The sequence below is a fragment of the Aythya ferina genome (genome assembly GCF_964211825.1).
Source record: "Aythya ferina genome assembly, chromosome: 6".
NCBI classification, from domain to species: Eukaryota; Metazoa; Chordata; class Aves; order Anseriformes; family Anatidae; genus Aythya; species Aythya ferina.
This window is the reverse complement of record NC_140303.1, coordinates 8,461,573-8,484,465: the sequence shown is the minus strand read 5'-3', so window position 1 is coordinate 8,484,465 and position 22,893 is coordinate 8,461,573. Positions and strand designations below refer to the sequence as shown.

The window sequence follows — 22,893 nt, the reverse complement described above, 5'->3', positions numbered from 1 at the left end:
AACTTAATTTGAGATGGGTCCTGTTGCACTAGGTAAATGTATGAAACCAATATGCAAATCAATGCTTTTTTTGCCTTCCCTTGTTTGAGCTGGGTTTAAGAGGTGTTCATGCTGTTGATTACCATGTGTTACGTAGGATCAGGATTATATGTCTTTGTATGGGACTCTGCCCTGACATACATGACAGGAGGGAGACAGACGTTTGCATTGTGAGAGTGCAGAGGGTGGCTCCTTCTCTCAGGTCTTCTGCTACTCAGGAGGAATTTCAGCAAAGTCAAGGACATAGCTACAAACCTATGTTATTTCTCCCAAAGGTCTGAATTTAAAACTGGGACCAAGCAGCACCTGCCAAGCACATTTCGGTGTAAGAAATTCATTCTGCTTGGGTTCTGAATGAAAAGCACACGGTGACCTTCTCTGCCAGTGTGCTAACTGCTGTGCTGTCCTGGCTGTGCTGTTGCATGGTACAGTGTTGGATGCTTCTCGTGTAGTCAGTTCTGATGCAAAATGCACGTAAGCATTTCTTCTTCAAGCTTAAATTTCTCTGTCTAATGGATGCAAAGTAGTTCGGGTTATTCTAAGGCTACTCAGGGGGTAGAATAGCTTTCTTTACTGTGCTCTCTGCATTTTCCTTTACAGGGTTTCTGCCTGGTAGGGGAACCAGCAAATCCCTTTCCATGTGAGCCATTTCCAGTGCAATTTTTGCAGTGTGGTCAGTCTAGCTGGTGACCTGTCCCCACAGATCGGATGGTATTTCTTGTGTCCTCCTCTCTGCCTACATGCCACCTTGTTTTCATAAACTGCTAATCGGGCAATTTTCTTGTAAACGTTACTGTTCAGTCTCTCTGTCCTTGAAATACACTTCAAATCACATGAAGCACACAGCATAACCTTTTCCATTTTCTTGCAACAAACACAAATAGTCAGAAACTGCTGAAAGAGTGAAATTACGTTACTTCCCTCGTACCTTATCTGTGCCTTCAGGCAGCAAGACTCCTCCAGACCCAGCATCTCAGCCTCATGCGATGTGCTTAAATCCTCAGTCAAACTTCAACCTCTGTCATGTGGATAAGGCTATTGGCTGCCTGCGTGTCTGCAGGATTAATTATTCCAACCAGAGACAAGCTGTTGGGATAAGTTTGGTTTGTGTAAAGGATTACCAACTTATATCTGAAGAGATTGTTTTTCTTTATTCATAATTAAGTAATCTTACTTCTGATGACAAAAATGTGTCTCTAAATATGTAATTAATTGGAAAAAAATCAATTACAGTTAAATTGAAGATTAAAATAAATTATATTGATTTCCTTTCAAAAAACCAACATATAGTACTGAGTGTGTCTCTGTGAACTGCAGATTTAGATGTCTGACTTGTTCATTGGCCCAGAAATTAAGATCCTTTTGATACTTAAAGGAGGAAAAGATAAAAACAAACAAACAAAAAACCTTTTGGTGCACACTGTGGAAAGGCCTGAGGAATACAAAGGGAAGCTTCTAAATCCAGCCTCAGCAGCACAGGATAACTTCTGCTGTGTTCAGGGAGGATGCCAAGGGCTGAGCAAAGCAGTCCTACCTGCTTCAGAGTCCCATTTTGAGCATTCAAATCTGATCCAACTTCAAAGGAATTATAATATTTGATTTGCAGTCTAGCTGCCTTATGTTTTCTTTGCCCTACTTTAGAATTTTCTTAAATATTTTCTTAAATATTTGGCTGGAGAAATCACGTGTGCAGCGCATAGGTCTGGGCACAGGCTTCGTATTCAGGCCTGATATTCTTTGTCTATGCCAGAGCAATTAGAGTAAGTGAAGTGATGGTGCAGAGACCAAATCATCAACAGTAAAACATTGGAAGTCTTCAACTTTTTAATGCCTGCAAATTGGAACCAAGACAAACAAACCTTTTGGGCTTTAGTCATTCATTGGCAGTTTCATATTACTTCACATCTTTAATACTTTTTTTTTTTCTTTTTTTTTGGAGTAATCAGGAGGCAATGACACTTGGACGTTATTGGCCGAAGAGAGTGCAATCCTACTTCTGAATTGAATTGGGGAAAAAAAGTAACAGCTCTTTTCAAAACTATTCCATTGTAAGTTATGATAGATAACTATCACGCATGGTATTGATTGAATGCATATTTGAATAGCTAGTAAAGTATTGATTCTGCTGGTTTTTCCCTCTTAACTTAACTTTATGTAGCCCTCTGTATAAATGCTTTTGTGACAAATGTGTGGGGAAGGCAGAGGTGTTAGTCTTAACGGTTCTTCTGTTGAGTCATACGGATCCCCAGAGACTCCTTATGTCTATAAAGATATAAGACTCTTTACCTTTTCTTAAATAGACTGCTACATTGGTTATATATATGTGTCTAACCTAAAAGGGAAAGAAAACAATTTCAAATAGTGTTTTTTTTCTATATACTTTTTCTCAAAGCAGAAGTCAACTCTCACTTAACGTTGCATCAAAATGGCATACCTGCTCTGTAAGTATAAAAATTGCAATTTCTGAGTGTAATTCAAAGCCGCCGAACGTGTGCAAGGAATGATTCTAATGCCAGTTTGTGTGGGGATTATCTTTTCCATGATTATTCTTGCTTTAAAACAATCATTTAAGCTTCACGTAATTTTCTGGGTCCTTATTTGCTCATGCATGAAGAAGTAATCTCCATCCTGTTGACCTTCTTCAGAGCAGAGAGAAAAAGCACCTGGCTTGCTTGATGTGAATGTTGATACCCAGACTTTCAGCTTTCAGGAAATAGGCTATCAGAAAATGCTTATGACACTGCAAGTGCTGCTTCTGATCTACAGAGACACCACGTATCTGCTTCTCCCCACACAGCTCTCTTTTCAAGGATGATTTTCTCTCAGCTGGTAGAAAGGGAGCACTCGGTAGCTGCTCTTAGCTGGGAAATAGCCAGGTTGTTACTCGTGTTAGAAAGCTAAGATGAGTTGGAGCTTCTGTTACCCTTCTGCTCCTCAGTAGCAAAGGGTCTGGCAGTGCTGATTAGCACATGTTGATATCAACTAATCTTCCAAATTACTAACTTATTCTAGGGTTTGCAGTATGCATTTATTTGCTGTGTTTACAATAGCAATGCTGAATGCTTGGTTATGTGCTATTTATATTTGATGTGATATATTAAAACAATGTGGAGAGATGAAGAGGAGGACTTAGTAGTAACTCCAGAGCAGTGTTTCTTTCTAGCTCCTTGTAGCACACTGAGAAATGGAACAATTGTTAAGTCTGTACCAGAGCCCAAGTGTAGCTGGCTGATTGTTTTCAAAGTTAATGGGTTACAAGGTGGTTTGTGTTTTTACTGCAGTTTTGGTTTTGATTTTTACCTCCCTCTGTTGGTAAATGTGCCCTTAATCAATTCATGGGAAGATTCAGTGCTGCGTTACAGGGCAGCACAGCACTGAGTCACAGCCTCTAGTGGAATGGATGGGGAATCTGTTTCCAAGGTCCCAGTTCTTACCCCAATCTTCAGCCCTGTTGAGAAGTTCTCTGCCAAGATCCTGAGGTGTGATTCCTCAGCATGTTCAGAATATCTAAGATTATGCAAATGTGAAAACAAATCACACATCAAAGCTTTGTTTCCACTCAAAAGTGTGACACATGGTGCATAATGCATTAAAGCAACGTGGTTTTGTACAAAGGCGTATATCATCAAAAAGGGAAAATGGAGGAAATTTGCAGCAAACCCCCAGAAGTAAAAGGGATAAATGTGGATTTGCATTATGTTAAAGGAGGGGGGAAGGAGGGAGGGAAGATCTATGCATTTTAAAGAACTGCAGGTCAATCTCTTAGTTATTGGCATTTAATATTGGCATTTAAATAAAGTAAGAAGCTGTACTTAGCGTTTTGTTTTGCTTTAACCAGAGGAATAGTGAAAGCCAGTCTGCAACCAGATGCAGCTGATACGCGGAAGGATGCAATGGTGATGTGACTTAGCAGAGAGGGGTCATGTTTTGGAGGAGTGTCTGAAAGTCCTGCCTTGTGCATCATGGCAAGAATTCAGAGCTGTGCACTGCCTTCCTGCTCACTGCAGTGGGGCAGCAGGTGTAACTAGATAGATTTCGACTGTCTGGTGGATTATAGTTGTATAGATACCAGTGAATGTGGTAATGGTCTAAGAGCGTGGCTTTATCTTCCCTGTGCTATTCCAGCACCTGAGGGAGTATGAGCTGCAGGAACCTGCCTCAGCTAATGTACTTAGGCTGAAGACTCAAACAGCAGATGGTACCAGTGCCTATGTCTAAGGCAAATTTGTTTGGTTTCTTCACTTTTTGCAGGCCTTGTGGAGAACTTCATGGCTTCATGTGGAACTTCAGAACTTCATGTGGAGAACTTCACAGCCAAAACATCGGTAGTGGGAACACACTGAAAAGACCAGAAATCCTTCCCAAGTCCTTGAGGTAAATAGACATAAAGTGTAGGAGTATAAATGTAAAAAAGAAATGCTTTCCCCCCAGCCAAAAACAAACAAACAAAAAAACCCTGCTCCTTTCCACTCAGAAAAAGGTAAAAGGATGTTTGTGATGCCTGCTTTTCCAGTAAAACCCAAGCTTGACTGAGGTGGTCTGAAAAAAGACTAGGTCTAGAGTTGTATTTGATACTTGTAAGTTAGACCTATTTATGCAAACTGGTCTTTATGAGGTGTTAAGAAATGGAAGTTTTTGAAATTGAATGATTTATGTCCTATGAAGTGAAGGACAGAACTGTGTTCAGAGTTAGAGCTCTAGAGCTATGCTGTCAGTTCCACTGTAGTGTTCTAAAATAGCCTAGAACCTGCTGGCTGGTGGTCATTAGTGACCAAGAATACAATGTTTCCCTCTGATTAATTAGAGACCAATTAAAATCTTCTGAAATTCAAGTGAAATTTTCCCTTCCTGACAGCAGCAGGTGTATCACAGCAGTAGCTGCTGTCAGACTTGGCATGTGCCTTCTGTCTTAGGTAACTTGTCAGGAGCATTGTGTGGTAAATAACATTTATTTAAGGGTTAACAGAGTTTGAAAATGAATTAAGTTTCTTCACACATCAAATGTTTCTTAATGTCAAGCCTCTTTTTGAAACCATAGGATATGCGGTTTCTTCTTTCCCTATTATATCATGAGGTTCTCTTCAAATGAGATTAAGTGATTACTGTCTTGTAACAAATGTGATTGACTAGAGCAGGCATTTCCTGTTCTCTAAAAGAGAAACTTTTTAAGATTTTAAAAGTAAAATATAGGAATAGCTAACATGTTTAATATCTACTTTTGAAGTTATTCTAAGTGTATTTTTAAAAGGACAGATAAGAAAATAGTAATACTATTTTTGTGCCTTCTTTTTTCTAATGATTTGTACTTGGAAACTTCAGCATTTAGGAAATGTTATTACCAGGCTTTCCTCAGCAATTGTTTTCTTCTGAAATTTCAAAATTCTCATACCTGTATTGGGCAGCTCAGATTGGGATCTACACTCATTTTTTCATTGTCACAACGTAAGCTGCTCTTGCTACTCTGATCATTTAAAAATTATTACTCCTACAATGCTTTATTTCAGATGTAGTCTTTGTGATGAAAGAAGTGATACAGAAATCATTCACTAATGAATAAATCATTAAGTATCTTTTAAAAAGTCTTAAATTTCACACAGACCTTGGGATGTCCTCCACTGTATTTGTTATTTTGCAATCTGTATCAAGCAGTTAGTGTGGAGAATTCTTGGGGTATAAATTGCTTGTGCATAATTAATTCCAAGTACTTGTCATTTGAAACTGAAACTGTTTGATAGGATTCAGGAATCACATGGAGATTTTTTCGTCTTGCAATGAATCTTTGTCTTAAAATTGTCAGAATACTTTGGGGAAGCAATTTATCTAAAAGTTTATATTTGTAGAAACATTCCAGAAAAAAAGTTTGCCAGAATATTTGCATGAAATAAATCTCAATGGGTGACTGTAGAACTAATGTAAATGCTTTTAAGAATGTAGACAGCTATTTGTAAACATTCTTTCCATATTCATCTAACTGCAATTACAAAAGTGAGCTATGGATCCTTCGTGGATACAGGTAAAGCGCCTTTATTTCTTCATTATCCTTTCTGATAAAATAAAAAATATGCTGATATATGAATGTCACTTGAAGCTTTATTGCAAACAGTTGGGAGTTACTTGAGCTAACACAACATCTGTGCATAATTACGCATCTGTCACTCTTCTGTGGGCTACTCCACACCTCCTATATCAAAAGTGTTGGGGCAATGTTGCAAGGATAATGGTGTTCGCATGTTAGCACAGACATGGTAAACAAATCTTCATTATCACAATTAGAAGAAAACACCTTAAAACTGAAATTTAAAAATAAATTTATTTTGTAAGTTAAATAAAATATTCTTAACGTATTCGTTACTCTAGATGTGTTCATGCATATGTTTGAGTCAAGAAAGAACTTTTGGTAGTCTAATGAGTCTTCTGATCACTGTGACCTTCTTAAACCATTGCTTTATGTATTTGAAATGTGTTCAAAAACACCTGTAAGAATTTTTCGGAGAAACTTGCTACAGGTAAGTCTTAGAGAAATGGATCAAATCAAAAAAAGTATTACTTGTATTTGAATGAAAAAAAAGAAAAGCATTTTAAATACTAGCATTTTATCAATATACACATTGATCATATTTTTATTTTGTTTTGAATTCTGGAAACATGTCTAAAATGATATACAAGCCACCGTATTGTGGAAGAGAAAAGAAGGGATTGGGGAATTAATGACCGTTTACTTCATTGTGATGAAACTTTCCAGTGGTTGTTGCTGGAAATATTTAATACTGCTGAAGTATTTAAAGAAAACAAAGAAATTGTACAAAATAATGTATAACCTGAGTGAAAACTGTACGGTGCAGTCATGGAAGATAACATGATATTCTACTTCTAGAAATACAGACAATGTTTAGTTGTGCTTTTTTGGTGGTGCTCCTTGTGTTGCAACTTATCATTGACTACAGATCTTTATGGTTCTAGTGAATTGAACGAGGGTTTACACCTTTATGGTGATGCGCCTTTATTTTGCTGAGTCTTGCATGCTGTAGCAAATATGTAGATATTTCCTGCTTGGCATCAAAACCTCAGCTTTGTATATGAGTTTAAGCAGTGAACAATAGTTCTAACTGTAGGAGTTCACACCAGACCCAAATAAATGCAATGTAGTATTTCTCATTGTGTGTGCCATATACTTCAAAGAGCACCATGTTCTTAAGTTTCTTGGTAGTGTGCCTCTGGAAGGCATCACTTGCAGCAGAGATGATAGTTTTCAAAACTGCTTTTAGCAGGAGGTTGGTTTCACTTACAGCAGTTAGGACATTCACCTAGGTGACACGTGTCACTTGATTCTGCTTGAGGTGTCTATGGCATCACCCTCTTTGGAAGGTGCCTGGGCTACACGTTAGTCTAGGGTTGAAACTCCTTACCTGGTGTGCACAAAGTGTTGATGTATCTAAAATATTTAAATATTTGTCTTTTAGAGAAATGGAGCAAGAGAGTGAATGTGTTTGTTATCTGAGAGACTGGGACCCATCTTTGTATTTATGCTCTCCACGTAGTTGTTCTAAAGAGGAGCTGGTTGTCATTACCCTTCAGTGTGCAGTCACTATCTTGTATATCCAAACGGTTATTGAGAATCAGGGAGACGGGCTGACTCCATATGCTCATGTCTGGCTCTCATGCAGAGGGATAATAAATATTTGTGACAGGTATTTTGAGATAGATTTTCATGTCAGCAGAATGTGTTTTGAGAACCTATTCCAGAGGATGTGAAATGTTATTCTGATATTCTCTTGGAATATGAGTGCTAAGATTTCAAATCTCTTCACACAATACATCCTCTATACTGATTTACTAGGGAAACAATTCTTTCCTCTGCATGCAAATTGAACCATACCTAATATGTGATTTCAGCTAAAATTTGTATTTTTCAAGATGATAGAAACATTTTTGAGTAAGTTATTTTGGAAAGGAAAGAAGAAAGCATCCAGGCAAACTTAATACTAATAGTCTTTGTTCTTTGATAAAATGGTTACAAAACTACCAAATAATTTTAGAATACCTATTCAGTTACCTGAAAGGGAAGTGTTCTTTAAAAATGAAAATGCTCTGTCAAATTTATTCACTGATATTGAACAGATTTACAACTTCCTACCTGTATTCCTTTTACACCAAAAATTGTAATAGAACTTCATCAACTAAGTGGTTCTCAATGGCATCCTTTAGACAGGATGTGGCTCAACCATGTCTCTCTCTATACTGTTCATGTTCTACACATTACATTTTGATGTAGTGTCTGTACAGAGGACAAAGAACAACGGAATATAGTATCAGGTTGTTTAAAGCTCTTTTAACAGGTAAAATGCAAACAGATTATTTTTATTTTTTTTAGACCTTAAGAGGTGAGTGTCTGGGTGAAGAATGACAGACAAAATAAGTAACAAAAGGTAATTCCATATGAAAAGGTAGAATGCAACATAGCACGTTCTTTGCATGACTGATGGTAGGTGTACTAGGGAGTTGTCTGTTTCAGCTTTTCTTTTAAATTATCAGCAAGTACTGTCCAGTACATCTTGCATTTCAGTTAAGATTTATATAAGTGCTTATGATAATTGTAGTGTTTGAGGGGGAAAGAGATCTTGAAAAATAAGGATGGGAAATTTTAATACTCTGTGGATAATCAGCCTAAATTTCACCTAAATGCATAAACATGTTCCTGAATTTTCAGAGAAAACAGGATTACTTGCAAAAATGCTAAAACCCAATTATTAGCAAATAGGATAATATACAGGGACACTAGGAAAAAACCTCGTGTGATACAGAATAGGTATTTGAATTCAGCAATGTGGGAGAAGGTATTTCAAAAGTTGAAGAACAGAATGCTTTCCTAGGACCACTATCAGCAACTCAGATGGAATGACTCCTTGAACTGCTTATTTAGGTGTGGTAATGTGCATTTTCTGTATGTTGTCTTACAGATCTAGGAGGCTGAATAGTATAACAGGGGCAAATAGAAGGAATGTTTTAAATAGCTAGTGATAAACTTTCCATTAGCTTTACTTGGAAATTTGCTTCTCAAATTTCTGTTCTGCTTCTCTGTTTACTTACAGCAATTTAGCAACTTCACCTAAATATACTGTGTGACATGCTGTGAAGGTGGTCACTTAGGTGTCATTCTTCAGTTAAAACTTTCTAAGATCTTTCATATAAACAAATACAGTTTGTCAAGTGATGCCTCCTATGATGGAGGTTTATGTATGTATAATTAAGGTGTTTCCCTCCCTGTGAGTCTTCTTAACCCTAATGACAGCTTTTAAATGACTTTCAGATTTTTTTTTTGGCTTTTATTACATATTTGGTAGTATAGATTTCAAATGCAAAAGTGATGTTGTACGTCCCATTTATTTCATTGCCCCAACCAGGTGGTTGGATTTTACTGGGAGTTAGGTGGATGGGTGAATGCATGATGTGGTGGACAGAGAAATAAGAAGGTGTACAAACCATATATTCTGTTGCTCTTTGCCAGCACAAAGTCACAAATAGTAGAATAAAGTAGAACAAACATTGCATGTGCTGCTCAGCCTGTTGTTTCTTGACTGTAAAGTAAAATTGGCTAAACTGAATGCTTGCAAGCACTCTCATGATAAAATAATAAGCTTCTTAGTTATGAATGTATATGCAATTTACCTCAAAATGAGCTCAAAGTTCAGCATCTGGAAAATAGTTTTTCCTCTTCTCCCTGCCAAGAATTTCCGTTTCATAATGTCAAACTAAGATAAGCACATTGCGGTCTGACCGTTGAATGCTGTGCTGACACTAAGAAACAGGTTTGGGAATGGATTTGAGAGTCTGCAGAGCAGCAGATTTCACACAGGGAAGCTGCAAAAGAAAAAGAGAAAAGTGGTGTGCTGAAGTGTGTAATGTTTGGATTTATAAATGCTACGATAAAATTCCATTTATCCCTGGTGTGAGTTTATCAAAATAATTTGTATCTTATTTCTAGTGTAAGAATAAAGAGTGGAGTGGTATTTTGGGAAAACAGGGTCTTGGAATAAATACCTTAAAGAGAACTGGCAAGGTGAAAAATATGAAAATCATAGTTCTTTTACAATGAGACCGAGTGGCATAGTGCTAAGTGAAGGCCCACTCCCAGCTGCTGAAGCTCAGCAAGTGCATTCATCTCAAAACACAAAATTACATTCTGTTGCCTGTCCCATTAACTTCACTGGGACTTTGACTTCTGAACAGTAATTTTTTCTGACATCAGAAAATAATTGCTAAAGTTGCATTGCCTGACAATAGGCATTTTACCATATTGGCCTCCTTTTTTGGCTTGTCAAACCACAGATGCTGTGGTTAGCATCGATGCTGTACAGGACGGACCTCAGCCCTGTGCAGGCTGTCTTATTAATTCTGCTCAGACCTTGCGTTCCCAAATCAGTGCAGCCTTGTTTTCTCATCTCTAACCAAATATTCATCATTAGTCTACTTTGGCATACAGCATGGTTTATGAAATGACAGTAATATATCTGACATAACCAATCAGGTGAAACATTATTGTAAGGCAAGCGGGCTGGAGAAGAGGTTTTAAAAATTAATAAGGGAATAAAATATGTGCATTTTATATCTGTTTTTCTTCAAACAGTTTATAAAGAAAATGGTTTTGATTTTGAGATCTCCTGCATGCTGCTTGTAATCTAAGTGCACCTTGGGAACTGCCGTCATTCTAATGATGGAGAACTGATTAAGTTACACTTTCCAACTTTTTAGAAGAGCACTTGTACTACTTCATGGAGAATTTTTTGAGCAATGGTGGATAATACAATCCCTATGTAGCTTGTTGATCAACTTGGACTTAAAGATGAACTTTGGAACTCCTGCTAACCAGGGATAAACTCCTGTTTTATTAATTAAAGTTTTTTTTGTCACTCTGAGCTGTTTTTTTTTTCTTCAGTTAGTTTTCCTTTCTTGATATTTTTCAACGTGAAGTTGATCTCTTGTCCTTAAAAAAAAAAAAAAAAAAAAATACTCTTTAGCATGTTTTGGGCTTTTTTTACAAGATACAGTTATAGCCACCCAGAATAAGAAAAGATGGATTCTACTTTGGGGTAAATTTACCAATCTTCATTTTGGAATTAGTTAATAAATAAAGTATCCTCACTTGAAGACATAGACATAAGGTAAATAAGTTTGTAGTCCGCTCCCACAACAATAAGAATTAATGGAAATGATACGGACTTTGGTAGTGTTAATGATTTATATCAGCTGAGAATCAGTTATGTGTTAGTACAGTAAAAAGACAAAAACTTTTATCATACATTCATTGAGTAGTCCCTTCTGGATCTTTTTATTGTATTTTGCCTTTACTTCTTTATACTATATGCAGTTTTTAGGAAGGAATCATCAGAAGGGGGTAGGTATTGAGATGAAATGACAGAGATACTATTGCTTCTTGTGCTTTTAAAACATCATTTGTCATACAGGTATTTAGAGATCATGCAGTAGTTTCTCATAGTATCAGTGGAAAAACTATACAACTATGAAGTACTTATAATCTGTGAGATTGGAACCCCAATCTGAGTGTTTTTTGTTTGAATTTTGTGCCAAAGGTTACTGACTATATTTCCTTGTCACAGTAGATCTCTGCCTACTCAAATTGAAATTACTACAGTGAAATAAGGGTTCTTTCAGAGAGGAAGTTTAAATTCAGGCCAAGGAACATATTCAGAAACAAACACTTGGAAAAAAGGATTAAATGAACTTTTGTCAGTGTGCTTGCAACTACTTTTATATGAAAACTTAGACACTCCGGCTGTTCTCCACACATCTTCCTGTAGCCATAAAAGGATTCTCAGGGAAAAGTAATGTTAGGATAAATATATATGGTCCTTCTGCTCCCTCATACTCTGAGCTTCTATTTTCAGCTAGAGGAATTCCTCAGCCTTGATGGGCTTATGCTGTTTGACATATATTATATATCAGTGCCACTTATTCTTCTTAAGTACTGTTAAGGTGGGGAAAGACAAAAAAAAAAAAAAAAAAAAAAAAAAGGTAAAAAAAAAGGCTTTTTTTTTTTTTTTTTTGTGTGTGTGTGTGAGAGGTGAGCAGCAGCTCGTTCATTACCCAAGGTGCTTTGTCTGCAAACAGATGCTGCACGGTGTAGCTCCTCTGACCCGCTGTTAACCAGATTCATCCCTCTCACAAAAACCCTACACAATATATGGCCTTTCACCTCCATTTGTGAAACCAGCCAAATCTTCACCGTTTTTCTAGTAGATCTATTCACTTACCCACAACTTGTTGAAAACTAGTGAGGACCCCTAGGATGACAATCCAGCAAGGCTTTTCAGGCTTGTCTATGCCTGAAGCTGTTGAAAAACACTCAGTTTCTGTGAAGCTTCTGCTTGAGCATAATGGGACATATGCCATGGACAAGGTGATGCTGAAAGTCCCTGCTTCAGGCATCTTCTGAAAGGTGTCTACATCTCTGTTCCCTCTGTGAAAAGCGTGATTTGATCTGCACAGCAGCTGAAACTGTGATCTACTTTGCCAATTTGGTGCAATAACACTAGACTACTGTCATTTCCATCAATGAGCTGGTACCTGACCAGTGCTATTTTATGCCTTGGTGTTTGGTAAGATGGTGACACCAACACTCTTAGAGTTGGAGCTATCCTGCCATGTAGGAGTGTGTTGTTCAGTGAGTGGGATGGATTGAGTCTGACTGAAATTGAATATTTAGGTCCAAACACCACTGGTACCTTGTATGTGTAAAGGCAAACTTGTGTTTTAGGTAGCTGCCCACTGAGGTTTAGGTGATCTCTTGGAAGAGACCTCCTTCAAATGAGAAATTGATTCCAAGTAGGATGTGTGCTGCAAAGAGAGGGGTATGTACATTTGACTTTCTGCCTACTGCTTAGGTTTCTGTTAAAAATTAGTCTTGGTAATACGTCAATCATGGGAGGAAACTGGTCTAGATAAGTTTCAACCCCTGGTCTCTAAACTGTCCATCTGAGTTGGGCAACAAGCAGGCTTTCTGAGCTTTATATTACTCCATGGCCAGAGTACTAATTTAAAAAGTCAGCTTTGATTTCACACCTCTGTTATACACACGTACAAATATACACCCCCAGAAGCGTGTTGAAAAAATGGTGCTCAGTAATTTTTTTTTTTTCAGTACAGTTTTTGGAATATCAGTAGTGATGTTTGAGTTTGGTTTCTTTAATGTCAGGCTAGGGGAGTGGTGGAAGGGAATAACAAAACTGCTTTTTGAAGCTGGGGACTGATAGGTGCAGTTAAAGCTTTGTAGGATGTGGTGTTTGCAATGGTGGTAGGATGGTCTGGGTGTGTGAAGGGTGGCAGCTAGCTCCAGGTGCCCTTTTTCCCATTGGATTGCATTGTTTAAAGGAAGATCTTACCACTCTAAATCTGTGTTTATGTCGTAGTAAGTTAAATGGGTGAGAAAGGAGGTTTGTACATCTCTAACTGTGAAGAAGGCATGGTGGAAGAAACTGGCTGTAAGAGTATGGTGAGGAGATCCATGGTTGTTCACTTATTTTCTATTTGGATAGCCATTATTGGCACATTACTTTATACTGATACTTTGTGCTATAACACATGGTAATGAGGAAGAGGTATCTCTTGTGGTTTTAAAGATAGTTGACTCAGTAATTTTTCTTTTGGCCTAATTTTATTTTGGGAGGCAAAGGTAACGTGTAGTGCTGCATTTCTCTGCAGTGACTTGTCTGTAGTGGTTATTTGTTTCTCTCTTAATCTACTTGACTGCGACTAAGTGTTCATTACGTGACCGATTTCCTCTGCCTTATTCTATGTTTTCCTTTAATACTGAGCTGGAATATTCAGATTATTTTGTGAACAGCATTAGGAACAAGTACCACTTGTTGTGGGAAGCTGGCAAAGTGTGGGAAGATGTTTTGACATATGCACCTGTATGTTTTACTACAATGTGCGAATCTTTATCGTTACTAAACTTATATAATTTTTGCATATTAAGCACCATCAAATGTAGAATAGTGGGATGCATTTTGTGAGGGATTTGTAGATGGCACTTACCCATACGATAAGGTGCATCTTGGTATTCAATAACGCTACAATGCGTGTAATCTTGCAACTAGACAGATGTTTGGTCTGTATAAAAGGTAGATGATAAAATGAAAGGTGATATTGCTCCCAGTTTTTCATGAAGTTCTCTACAAAGATTCTGTTTCTCTTTATCTGCTTCTGGTAGTTCTGGAATATGTTCCTATGGAATATGTTTGCCCTGTTTCTATATTAACAGTTCCATGTTTGTCCTCCAGTGAGGTGAGCTGCTGTTTTCACTGCAGCTTGTTTTTCTGCTAGAGGTCTAATTTGGCTTCATGACTTTCTTTCTCTCTATTGATGAGAGGAACGTTGATATATAGTACTATATTGATCTTTTTTTCTGACATTAACACAAAAGAACTAAAAAACGATCCCTAGAGTTGAGAAAAACCATTTCCATTTGTTTTCTTCTTCCTATGAAAGTACGTGATTAAGAAAAATGACACTACTAAAAGTAGTAGTTTTCTTCAAGTCCTCTTGATTTGAATTAAAATACCTTTTAAATTTATGTGAAATTAATCTGTCCTCTTTCATGCTCTAGTGTTATTATGGATGCAGCCTCCTTACCCATTTATACCTTTGAATTGAATATTTGAATGTTCTGCTTTTATTTATAAGCACGCACACCTTTATTTGGTAAGAGAAACATTTTGTTAAGAGTTGATTGTACGGTACTATTTTAATATTATTAAACTGTCCTTTCCTTTTGTAAAAGGAAACATTACATTCATACTACTTATCTCTTCAAAGAAACATTACAAGTGAGAACGTGCCTTTAAAATGTTCGCATTATCTAATTGTCCTTGTGCCTCTTATACAAGTTATCAGTGGCATTACAGTTGTCCAGAGTTTCAAGGATAAATATGTACATATACGGTCCATTTTTAGGATAATTTTCTTATTTGTAAATTAAATATACTTTATACTTCTGTTGTATAATTGAATGTTAGGAAATATAATGAAGCATTTGACTTAAATACCTAGGAGTTTCTAGAAGCGCGTGAAGGTTAGGAAAACATTGTAGGAATGGGATGAATATAGCTGATCTGCCCAGGGAACCCAAATGGGCTAGGCGACTTGACCTTTTATATATTTTGCCTGTGATTCTGCTGTTTAAACTGATATGAAGAATTTTTACAATCATAGTCACATTTAGTTCTCTCTTCAAAGGACATCTGAAGTGACATTGCCATGTCAATTATTATCCTCCATCTTTTATATTCAGAAAACCCATTTAATTTCAGCATGCAATAGTGCTGATAAGCAGTCTTAATGGAGGCAGAATGGTATCCATACACTGGCTATAGAGATACAGGGTTGGGCCACACAGCTGAGTTTTCTTCACTCAGTGTATGAGTCCTTTAAGCATATTAAAGCTTTCTCTACCCACCTGAGTCTCTCTTGAACCATCTCAGACTTTCATGGAAAGATACTAATTCACTCATTCAATAGAAAATAGCTGTGGGTATATGCCTATTACAGTAAAGTAGGTAATGAATATCTAATGATATTCAAATGATTGGAATAAAACAATGTCTGTTTTTTAAATGTAGTGTGATATAGCATAAGCTGAATAAAGCCACATCTAGAAGTCACCAAATATGTACAAAGATATACTTAAATCCATTCTTTTTTAATCCTCCAGGTGCTTTCACAAATTGGATTAAAAGCATACAATTACATGCATTTTAATCAGAAATAATGATGTAGTTTTTAAAAAGTGTTGAAAGTAGTATCTTAAATCCTGCATGAGATAAGAGAAGCAATGAACCTCTGAAAGTGGTGAAATGCTATAGAGTGAAGACCTCAGATTTGACCTCAAAGGCAAAAGCTAATCAGCAGGTATCAGCAGGAGGGTGTTTCAGACACAACACATACTTCTCTGGCTCATTTTGTAAGCATGCAGCCTCAACCCTGTTAAGTCATCTAGCGTATACCGTAACACAAATGATTTATTTTAATACAAAATTCATATATCCAATAGGGGTATTTCACATCATATGCACAGAAGAGAAATACCAGCCATATGATGAATGGGCTCATCTGCCTGTGGTTTTTCCAAAACTTAGTCATTTTGCTGCAGACTGAAGCTCTCCCTTTGCAAACATGTTTAAATCCCAGAAATCTCTAAACATCAGTTTAGCAGAACTGTTCAATTACATCTCTTCCAAACGAAGGGATACCATTAGCTTCCTTTTACATAAGGTATCTCAGCCTCTTTCTGTTCATTTGTTAGCCAAGTAGAAGTTCAGTTCAGCTTTTACTGCGTACTGCTTTCCGCTGTTCACATGTCAGTAGTTTGAATTATTATTACTTTTGCCTTCGTCTTCACATATGTTACCTGAGAGAGCTACAAACTGTCTCCTGCTTCCTTCCAATCTGATCAGCAGAGTTTGAGCAATTTGCAAATGTTTCGTAGGATTGTTGCTGGTAGAGAACCATAATCATTAAGAGCAATGTGTGTGGTGTGGAGGTGTATGCAGTAAGAAGGTGGTAGACACCCTTAAGTTGTCAGTTATTTCCCACCAGTGTTGATTCTTTTAGCTGGGACTTCTGCTCTTTCTTACTTTCCCTTTTTTCAAGTAAGCCTGCAGCAGTAGACCTGCAAGCATTAATCCATATGGAGGAATGTATCAGGGTCAAAACGCTTCAATCGCTTCTCCAAAAATGCTCATTTTGTGCTAACAATAGTACTGCTTGAATGACTTGCCAGCTCAGGTTCAAGCTGTGGCATGCCGCTTATCTTGGCGAAGGTGAGCCAGTGTGGTGTTCTGGGGAGACAGGCCAGTGGGGAGAAGACATCTAATTTTATCTCCAGCATATTTTGGTAACAGTGGTGGGTACCGCCAGCTCTACCAGAATGATGAGTTCTACTTCTGTTTCTTGCTTGTAGGATCTAGGAGCATGTTTGCTTGCTGTAGCAAACTGAATCCAATCCCTTTCATGTTTGGAAACCATCAAGGAGAGAGCATTATTTGCCTTTGTGTCTGGCCAGGGTCTCTGTGCAGTCCCTTTGCCATCAGACTATCCGATCAGCTGTGCATATTTCCTGTTCTGGAGGCATGGCGCAATCATGGGTGGCTTGTTAAACTCTAAATATTATTTTAAAAGTTTGGACAAAGCCACAGTTTCACACCTTTTGGACTAAAACAAAGCCTTGTGGTGATGTTACTGCTTTGCATAACACATGGTGGAAATAGATATCTCATTCCTTGAACTGAGATACATTCTATGTATAAAATAAGCTATCAACATTTAGTATACATTCTTGTAATTCAAGAATGACTCACTTGTTTTACCTGCTGTCTCTAACCAAATTATGTTTCCTACTACAGAAAACCTCTTTGTTCTTCCATGCTAGTTGTAACAATAAATGCTATTTTGCTAAAAACTGAAAACAAGTCAGAAGGGAGGAGTTTAGGTAATAAATATGTGTAAAGAGTATGGGATTTCTTGTGCTTTACCAGTTAAAATGTGTGCTGTTGCAGATTAAAATGAAATGTAGGCTCTGCACTGGGAAAAGCTATTTAAAGAAAGCTCGTTTTTGCTCTGATACTGTGGGTGTAGAAGTAGGTGAAGGCTGATCAAGAGTAATTGGTTATGAATATTTTATCCATGAAGAATGATTTTTTTGGTGTAAAAATAAGAGGCAGACATGGGTGAAGAACAGAAGCCTTGGGACACTAGGAAAGGGATGTTGGGGAGGGGCGACACTTGCCATCCTTATATTGGAAAGGGTGAGTGGGGCTGATGCTATAGGTAGGAAAACATCATACCCTTTAGCTTCTGTATGGAGCCCGCACATACTTCAGGTTGTGTTTTACCGCCTACATACTTATCTGTTGGTCACTGCCCACAAAACAAACACAGTAAAGGAGAGATCAGTGTTTAGTTTTTTCTCCAGGTATAACTGGATTTTCCTTCTTGAGATGACTTTTAATTCTGTTTCCTCGTGGTCCACTGGATGGCTCCCTGATCACTCACATGCTGTGCCCAAGCATTTCTCCGCAGCTACAATCATTTACTTAATATTGTACCAGTTCCTTGGTTTCTAAGCGTTGAAGGCAAATGCTGCTACTTTCAGCAGCAAGAAAAATTAATCGAACATCATTTCCCATACCAAGAGCAGGCTGGGACTCGTGACTTGCAAGTACTCCTATCTGCACTCAGCGCCAGAGCTGCTGCAGCATCCGTGGTGAGGATGTGCAGTGTGGATGGGAAATGTGAAAAGTGGGGAAATGTATTGGCAGGTCCACGCTCCCCCATTTGCTCCCTGGGTTTGGGAGGTTTTCTGTTAGAAGGGACATGGCGAAACAAACAGATGCAGGATAATCCGCACTCTGCAAAATCCATGTTGTATTTTAGGGAGATACCTTGTGGGGAAGTAGATCGAAAAGGCCAATGATGCTGTAGTCAATTAAAACTGAAGAAAGCTGGAGCTTTTTAGAGCTGTCTCTTGCTATAAATCACCTACTTCCTCTTCTTGGGAAACTGCCAGCTTAAAATCCAAGAATTTCTTGGCATTGCTGAAATCAGAAGAGACCCAGTTTATTTTCCCAGCACTGCACAGAGCAGAGCTGGAAAGTGTTTCATTTCTGCACCAAAGCAGAATGAGCTTCTTCCAAAAAAAAAAAAAAAAGTACATTCACAAATTAGTCTAGCACTATGTAGTGACACTACTATAAATTGTATCATAGGGAACTACTGCTTAGGCGCTGTCTCTTTAGAAATGATTTAGAATTAATGCATAGGAAATTCTTCATTTCTATCCAGTTTTGCTTCAGTGATTATCTTGAGCTGTGCCTGTACTTTGTTAGCAAGGTCAGAGAGCACATGATTTGTACCCCAGTTGTCTGCATTGCTTTCCTCTAACGTCTTTTGGCTTTGTTTTTGGTCGTTCCCTCCAGTCCTTGCCAGAACAAACATTGGGAACAGTCCAGAGGCTGTGGTAATCTGGGGTCCATCCCTGAAAGCCTCAGGGATGGGATGCCATCAGGTTTGCTTTCTTCCAGATCTTGCTGCACTGCCTCAGCAGGCTGTGTCCTCCAGCACAGCCATAGCAGGGGAATGCTACACAGTGCTCACACTTCCTCTGAACTAAAAGCTTTCAGCTGCTTTCCCCTGTCATTGCCTCAGTGGCCCTAAAATGAGTTTGGTGTTTGGAGACTGGAGGGTACCCAAGGTGTTATGTTCTATAGTGTGGGCTTCATACCTGGCCTTCAAGTTCTGGGCCCATTTGGTCATTTCTAGTTAATGATTAAGGTATGTAATAGCTCACTTACATACACTTTTTCCCAGAATAGTGTATTGAAATGGCATGTGTCAGTGCTGAATGCTAAGCTAATGTAAATTAATTGAGCAAAACTTGTTTTCCTCCACATCTGTAAGGTCTGCAGAAGCTGATGCTGCAAGCAAGGGCAAAATGCAGAGAATTGAGTGTTGTTTTCTCTAGTAAATGTGACAGATCCAGGCCTGAATTCAACTTTTTTAGCACAACCAGTGTTTTCCATGTCCCTGCTGTAGATAAAATATTTAATAAGGCTTCAGAAGAAGCTTCACTCTTCTCAGTGATTATTGATCCTCTCAGCCTTAGTGAAGTTTTTTTTATTATTTTTTTTCCTGTGCTTTCCTCTGCTTTTAGTTCTACTCTGAATATTTTACTGTATAAGACCTTTTACTTGCGTGATTTGGGAGTTGGAAATGTGTGGGGTTCATCTACTGTAAAAGTGAATGAGAGTAGACTGGTGGAACCATGCAGCTGCCATGCAGTAGATGGGTGACTTAATGCAGTCAACGAGTCTATTTATAACTGTTTGAGAAGTGTTCAGTAGTTTTCCCTAATTGCTAAGCAGCCTGAAAATAGTTCCAAGGTCTTAAATGATAGAACCTCTTTTAATTAGCAAGATGACATTCTCTCCTTGTCTCAGCAAAATTCTCTTCAGGATTCTTTGAAGCTCTTCGGACCATATTGCGCTGGAAAAAAAAAATAAATCCCAGAAGTCAGCAATGTTTTGGAAGGTATGAATAAAGAAACAAACAACACAAATGTGCACACACACCAGCAAGCCCAAGCAGGAATTCATGCTAGTGCTGTATGCAAATAACATTTCTGACTACGTGAATGGAATTATTCTAATTTCCACCAAATCTTTCCCTATTTGGGTTAGACGTAGCTTAATTATAAATAAAATAATTAATTGCTTGGTAGCTGCTAGAGCAAAGCTAGTTTTGAGTTGGCAAATATTTTGTTGTAAAAATTGACCTAATGCTTATCTGTATATGAAATATTTTTTCCCCCTTGAGAGGCAGACATGATTTTTGCCTGGTGGGATGGAGACTGCACAGACTGTTGGTCCAAAGCAGGCAATGAAGCTTGCTGAAAGAGGTCTGTTCTTCCATCTCTCCATCATAGACTCTTTTGTGGCTGCGTCCTCATGCACCAGCCTGCTGCTCAGGAAGATATTGCCCTGTGCCAGTGTAAAGAACCTCTGTCCTCTGGGTGCTCCCTGGACAGCCGATACAAACACCAGGCAATGCTCCGTCTCCTGGGAAGATAGATTAACATTAGCCACAAGAATATTTCAGTCTCAGGAAATGCCCTCAGCTTCTCTATTTCCTTCAAATCAGAACCCACCATCAATCAGTTCTCAGGTGTGTGACAAACACTCTGGAGGAACAATTTTTTTTTTCTGTTTCCCATGATGTGTCTCAATGATCAGTGTTTCTGACTGTCACCAAGACTTTAAGCTGCTGACCAAAAAAGGGTTCTGTAACCTAAACCGCAGAAGCAGAGGAGGTGATTGAAAGATACATATCAGTTTACACCCAAAATTAAAGTATCTCGATAGTATTCTTTCATAGAAGAGAATCTTATTTCTAGTTCCAGATGGAATGATACTCACGGAAGTGATTCATGTCCTGTCTTCAAGTGCTGGCTAAGCTGAGGCTTGTGAAGGGGAGGAATGGTAAGAAGTGTAAGCCATAATGAGAAAAGTATTAAAAAGCAAAAAACTTATCTGGGAGTAAGAACGTAATCATAGAATTAGAAATATGAAAATATAATTTTCTTCCTTAGCTTCAATTACTCTTGTTTCACTTAAATTTTAATAATTTAATATTTATGAGGTATTTTTGAGCTGGTACCTTATCTTGTAGTACTCTGGCAGTGGTAATCTAAACCGGAAGAAATTGCCAATTAACTAATATACTGCTAATAACTTCTAGACTGCTAAGCAAAACAAAAATAAGATTATTACAGATGGATTTTAAATTATGAAAACATAAAACTATAGAAAACCATTAATATGAAAGAAATGAGGCCAATATTGTGGCTGTTTACAAAACCTGACAATTAGAACAAATAGGATTGCTCTTGCTAGGTAATAATTTTAAGGGGCATGTAGATATGTGGAAATGATCTGGTTTTAGTGGTTCATTTTCAACACAAGTGTATACATCTCTACCCACATTTTTTTTTAACTGATATGTATACTTAGGCAGAAATGCATCTGTTAATTGCAGATATAGGAAATCCATATACTCGTCTCTGTGAATGACAGCTATCTCTGATTGTTTTCCTCTCTTTACTCTATTAGACAGTAATCATTCTGTTTCTACCTGTATCTGTCTACTGTTGCAGTGTTTAGAAAGTGAGCAATCTGATTTTGCCCTAGAGACATAATTTAGTTTCATATACTGCTGTTTTAAATTCTTCTCTCACAAAATCCTGATCTTTGTTTTTGTCTTGCACTATGAGATAGTAAAATATATTTTTCACATTTATGCCTCTGCTCCTTTCACTGTATATGAACTCAAGTGCTGGAAGTAACAATATGTGAAAGGGAAGGAATAAAGAATTTTGAAAGTTTTTACCTAGGAGTATCTTAAATATATACTAGAAAAAGTAAGCTTGGTAAGGTAAACATACAGTTTATATTTATTGTGATTAGTGTGTAAAATATTGTAAGTCTTAAAATATTTTAAGACTTCACCTGAGGTCTGAGTGCTTTATTTACTTTGTTAGCTCTTGGTATTTAAGACCTTATTTATAGCAAAAGGTACAGGAGAAGCTCATACTCTAATCCTAGGGTTTTAGGAAGAACACTTTTTAAAGTGCTTGGTACTACTCCAGCTCTGATGGTCAACGAGTGACTTGTGAAGAGAGAGGGCAGAGATTTCCATATTGTACCAAGGAAAAAATTGTATTCGAGTTACATTTCTAAAAGCTTTTTAGTGCAAGTCAGCCTCTAGAGTGACAGGCAAAGGGATGCACAGGAGAGGCAGGAGGGATGGGTGTGTTGATAGCCCTGGCTGACCTTGGAGGCTGTGGGATTTCCAGGACCAAGATGTAACACAAAGGTATTCTTAGTAATAGGTAGCAGAGGTTTCTAACTACTACAGTCAAGCCTTAATATCTCGATGGCTTAAACTCTTGGTTTTCATTTGAAGCTTTTGTAATATTTAAAGGGGTCTGGCAAAACTCTCTTCATTTTCCTCAGGTAAAGTAAAATTGTATGCAGTACACCAGACAGTATAAAAAATACTGGATAACTGTGGTGTAACTGTGAGATCTTGATGTGGGCTATAGTTACCATGCTTCAAAAATCAGCCTGAGATGAGGAATTTTGGGGGAGAAAAAATTGTTTCTCTCTATAAGGACCAGAAAGTAGAAAGACAGTTCACGTGGTCTGAAGATTATTCCTACAACCTTAATACCGATGGTGAGTCTTACTGCAGTTTTAAAGAACATTTTCCAATTGAATCGATACCATG

General features: G+C 37.7%; 1 long non-coding RNA gene across 2 annotated transcripts in view; it reads left to right on the top strand.

Annotated features, from left to right (window-relative positions):
• The window catches only part of LOC311438508, a 168,621-nt gene that overhangs the window by 68,852 nt on the left and 76,876 nt on the right, over positions 1-22,893 (top strand). For both annotated transcript variants that reach the window (XR_014694149.1, XR_014694150.1), the window contains exon 2: positions 4,291-4,413. This is a non-coding gene — a long non-coding RNA (uncharacterized lncRNA). The remainder of the gene's footprint in view (positions 1-4,290; positions 4,414-22,893) is intronic.